This window comes from Myotis davidii, unplaced genomic scaffold (assembly GCF_000327345.1).
Source record: "Myotis davidii unplaced genomic scaffold, ASM32734v1 scaffold354, whole genome shotgun sequence".
Lineage (NCBI taxonomy): Eukaryota > Metazoa > Chordata > Mammalia > Chiroptera > Vespertilionidae > Myotis > Myotis davidii.
In genome coordinates this window covers 855,038-860,368 of record NW_006285785.1, presented here as the reverse complement: position 1 = coordinate 860,368, position 5,331 = coordinate 855,038, and the positions used below count along the sequence as shown (strand labels likewise).

General features: G+C 47.0%; 1 long non-coding RNA gene across 1 annotated transcript in view; it reads left to right on the top strand.

Moving 5' to 3' along the window:
- LOC102758436 overlaps window positions 1–938 on the top strand; it is a 14,773-nt gene extending 13,835 nt beyond the window's left edge. The window contains exon 3 of the long non-coding RNA XR_435294.2: window positions 581–938. This is a non-coding gene — a long non-coding RNA (uncharacterized LOC102758436). The remainder of the gene's footprint in view (window positions 1–580) is intronic.
- The last annotated feature ends 4,393 nt before the right edge of the window (window positions 939–5,331 follow it).

Genomic DNA, 5,331 nt, shown 5'->3' with positions numbered 1-5,331 from the left:
AGCGGAAACCCGCTCTGCCAGGAGGCGGGGCGGGACGGCTTCAGGCCCCGCCCCCAGCGGAACCGCGCCGAGTGCCGCCGTGCTGGGGTGTCCTATTGTACCCTGGGGTTCCTTTCCGGACGCGGGTGAAAAATGGAAGGAGTTCTCAAGGTAAAGCATGATAAAGGCACTTGCACTGATTAGCGCGTTTGATTCCAGTACCTCTAAGAACTGGCGAGAGAGACAACGCGAGCCTCCCCCTGAGCGCCCAATTGGTTTGACCCAGCCAAGATGGCGGCCGCCGGGTTTCCCGCACTCCGCCCGCTGACGCGGCCCGTCCGTCGGCCAGCCGGCCCGCCTCGCTTGGAAAGAAGCATGCGCGACCTGCGGAGCTGAGGAGCGGGGCATTTTGGAAGTTGAAGTCTCCTGCTCGGGCCCCTCGTCTGGGAGGAAGGTTCCGGCGGTACATTTTTGTCTGCTCCAACTTCGAGTCCGGAACTAGCGAGCAGAAGTTGGACCCGGGATGGTGTGGCACCGAAGCCGAGGAGGGGGCGATGCCGGCCTTCTGGACACTGAGACCTCATCCCGCTTCCCATAGGAGCCCATCCGGAGTAGTGCGTTCTCGGGTCGGTCTGCACCCCCACCTCACCCCACCCCTGTTCTTGTCCGGGCCACCTCCCCAAAGCAGCCACAGGGCACTTTCTGCAGTGCCAACCTGGGTTAAAAATCCCCGAGGCTCTCCTTTGTACACCAAAAACAGCAAATCTTTCCTCTTGACCTCCATGTTCCAACATCATTTGGACAACCCATCCAGCCCCCTTTGTACCTCCATTTCTGCCCCCCCCACCCCAATTGCTGAAATGTATCTGTTTTTGCCTCCCTCCCTTCAAACTGGCAGTTCCTTTTGGCTACTGTTACCTCCTGGACTGGCTAACATTCATTAAAGTAATTCAGGGGTCCTTTTCTCCGAGGATCTTCCTTCTCTTGAGCTCCCCAAGGCCTAGGCACCATCACTTAGCAGCCCGACGGGTGCCCAGCCTGCCTGCTCCATCATAGACTGTGAGCCCCCAGTGGACAGGGCTGGGTTTCATGACCACCCCCGCCTCCTGCAGGCCCTGCTGAAAGCTGGTGTGTGGAGTGTTCCTGAGGAATTCGTGTTCATCTCGCCTCTGAGGGGGCAGAGGTGTGAGGGCTGGAACAAGGCGAGGAGGCCGGGTTATTTTGGTGTTACCAGCTGTTACCCCGGGGCTGCCTGTCCGCTCCAGCCCTCTGTTGGCAGTTTAGCTTACTGGCACCTCTGCTCCCAGAGAGACAATTTTCGCCCCCGTGGGATGGGATGGGATGGGATGGGATGGGATGGGATGGGATGGGATGGGATTGGGGTGGCGGCAGCTGCTGACCTACAGTGATGGCCTCAGGGAGGTGGCATTTGATCTAATCGGCGGGGAATCTGCAGTCATGGGTGTCCTCAGGCTGGTCATCCGTCCTCTCCGGGCCTCTGCTTCCCCAACTGTGGACTGAGGAGGTTAGAGAAGATGATCCCAATATTCATGTGAAGCCCTTTTTCAGGAAATGACTAGCCTTCCACTTAGCTCTCGGACCATGTCTTTTTGGCTCCCGTGGCTCCCTTTTCCCCCACCTTCGTTCACATTTATTCAGCTTTTACTCACTTGCTATGAACCAGACATTGTGTGAGGTGCATGAGCAAGACTGATACCAGTTCCTTCTAAAGTGAGAAACAGATTATGCACAGGTAAACAGAAGAATAAAAAAAGTAATTTCAGCCTGGCCAGTGTGGTTCAGTGGTTGAGTGTCACCATTCAGTTGCAGGTCAGGGCACATGCCGGGGTTGTAGGCTCGATCCCCAGTGGGAGGTGTACAGGAGGCAGCTGATGAATGATTCTCTCTCATCATTGATATTTCTATCTCTCACTCTCCCTCTCTGAAATCAATAAAAATACTTTTTTAAAAAGGTAATTTCACAGAGTGCAGGTATTCCCAACATTTTGCCCTCACACCTTTCCTATTATCTCAGCCCCTCCTACAGCATTATTGTTCATTCTTCCACCCAATTCCAGCCTCCATCCGTGACCTCATTCATAGGGCTCACCAGGCACACACATACAGCTGCTTTGTACCAAGTAGGACACAGTTGAGACCCAAACCCTGCCATCTCCCAAGCTAGCCTGATATAGGTCTCTGGTCCAAAGAAGCCTCCAGTCTCCAACATCCACTAGTTATGGAGCCTCCAAAGACAAGCTCAGTTATCTTTCACATTTACTCTTTCTGACGGCCTACATAGCAAGTATCAAGCTAGACTTCCTTCAAACAACAACAGCAACAACCACAGTTAAAATGTTGACAGTGCTTGCCCTATGCCATACACTGAATGTTCATCATAATTTAATCCTCACATCAGCCTGAGGAGGTAGAAACTAAAAGTATCCCATTGTACAGATGAGGAAACTGAGGTTTAGCGAGATTACAGGACATGCCCAAGATCATATGCCAGAGATGGAACTTGTGAACCTAAATGTATCAGCTTCGTATTGCTGCTTAACAAATCATCCCAAAACAGCGTGGCTTAAGCCAACAATCATTATTTGCTTATTTGTATGGTTTGGCAGTTTGGACATGTCTCAACTAGGATAGCTCTTTTCTGTTGCACGTGGTCTTGTCTGGGCTTACTCCTGCCCTTGCGGTCAGCAAGGTGACAGGCTGGCTGGTCCTATATGGCCCCATTCAGAGATCTGGCCACTGGGTTTGTGGCTGGAGTGCCTTGGTTCTTCGCGTGGCTTCTTCAGCAAGCTAGCTCAGGCTTCCTTACAGGATGACCTCCAAAGGAAGAGAACAAAAGCAGCAAGGCCTCTCTTGAGGCCTACGCTCAGAAGTGCATAGGATCAATTTAAAAAATGTATATATTATTTTTTGTTTTGTTTTATTATTGTTACTACTATTTTTAGTCTTCACTCAAGGAGTGAGGATATTTTTTCCATTGATTTTTTTTTTTCAGAGAGAGTGGAGGGAGTGGGGAGAGGAGAGAGAGAGAAAAACATCGATGTGAGAGAGACACATCAATTGGTTGCCTTCCTACCCCCTCACCCCCTGACTGGGGATGGGGATCAAACCCGTGACCCTTTGGTCCTTGGGCCAACGTTCTAACCACTGAGCAAGTGACTAGGGCTAAATTTCTGTTTTTAAGCCACCCAGTCTGCTCTGGCAGTCCAAGTAGATTAACACAGGAGTCCTCGTTGTAGAAATGGTTTTTAAAGCCATGCAACTGGGTAAGATCTGCAAGGGAGTGAGCATAGACAGAGAAGAGAAGAGGACCAAGGACTGAGACTCCATCATTAAGAGATAAGAAACAAAGGAGTCTGAGGCAGAGCAGCTAGGAGTGTGTCCTGGGGACCAGTTAGGAAAACAGTTCTAAGGGGCAGAGCTGGTGATCTGTGTCAAATGCTGCTGAGAGGTCAAGAAGATGAGAATCTTGCCCTAGCTAGTTTGGCTCAGTGAATAGAGCGTTGGCCTGTGGGTGGAAGGATCCCAGGTTCGATTCTGGTCAAGGGCACATACCTCGGTTGCAGGCTTCTCCCCGGCCTGGGCCATGGTCGGGGCGCATGCAGGAGGCAATCTGTGTTTCTGTCTTTCCCTCTTCCACTTTCTCTAAAAATCAATGGAAAAATATCCTTGGGTGAGGATTAAAAATAATAAAAAAAAGATGAGAATCGAAAACTGAATTAGCAAAGTAGAGGGTGTTGTTGGATAGGAAAGAGTTTAAGGAGAATGGTGGGAGCAAAAGCCTGATTGGAGTGGGGTTAAGAGAGAGTAGAGGATTTAAATACAGAAAGACAGAAAGGAAAAGGAAATCTCTTTTTAAGAGGAGAAAGTCACCTAAAATCTAGAAGAGTAAGAATTAGAAAATCACTGTTTGGCAGCCACCATAGTAATAATTGTTTCAGGGGAGATTCATTCATAGATGTTTCAATCAGTAGTAGATTAAACTTTGAGGAGAAACAGGATATTTGCATAGTCTTAGAGTTCTCACAAGATAGTTACTCTTTTAAAATTTTTTAAGTTAAATTCTTTATTGTTTAAAGTATTACATAAGTCTCCCTTCCCCCCCATTGTCCTTTCCCCAGCCACTCCCACGCCCCAGCACATGCTTTCACCCCCATGCCATCTGTGTCCATTGGTTATGCTCATATGCATGCATTCAAGTCCTTTGGTTGATCTCTTACCCCCATCTCCCCGGTCTTCCCTCTTACGTTGGATGGTCTGTTCGATGCTTCTATGACTCTAGCTCTATTTTTGCTTATCACTTTATGTTGTTCATTCCACAAATGAGTGAGATCATGTGATATTTATCTTTCTCCAACTGGCCTATTTTACTTAGCATAATGCTCTCTAGGTCCATCCATGCTGTTGCAAATGGTAAGAGTTCCTTCTTTTATACAGCTGCATAGTATTCCACTGTGTAAATGTATCACTGATTTAAATCACTCATCTGCTGATAGGCGATTAGGCTGTTTCCAAATCTTAACTATTGTAAATTGTGCTGCTATGAAAGTAGGGGTGCATGTAGCCTTCCTGATTGGTGTTTCAGATTTCTTGGGATATTTTTGTAGAAGTGGGTTTGCTGGGTCAAATGGGAATAACATTTTTGAGGAAACTCCATACTGTTTTTCACAGTGGCTGCACCAGTCTGCATTCCCACCAGCACTTGTCATTCTTGCCAGCACTTGTCATTTGTTGATTTGTTGGTGATAGACATTCAGACAGGTGTGTGATGTACCTCATTGTCTTTTTGATCTGCATCTCTCAGATGATTAGTGTGACTTTGAGCATGTTTTCATATGTCTCTTGGCCTTCTGTATGTCCTTTTTGTAAAGTGTCTATTTAGGTCCTTTGCCCATTTTTTGATTGGATTGTTTATCTTTCTTTTATTAAGTTGCATGAGTTCCCTATAAATTTTGGAGATTAAACCCTTATCAGAGATATAATTGGCAAATATGTTCTCCCATGCAGTGGGGTTTCTTGTTGTTTGGTTGAAGGTTTCTTTTGCTGTGCAGAAGCTTTTTATTTTGAAGTAGTGCCATTTGTTTATTTTATCCTTAATTTCCAGGAAATGTATCAGTAAAGATATTGCTATGGCATAGGTCTGATATTTTTTGCTGTCTATGGATTCTTCTAAGATTTTTATGGTTTTCTGTCTTAGGTTTAAGTCCTTTATCCATTTTGAGTTTATTTTGTTTATAGTGTCAGTTGGTGGTCTAGTTTCATTTTTTTGCACGTATCTGTCCAATTTTCCCAGCATCATTTATTGAAGAGACTGTCTTGACTCCATTGTATGCT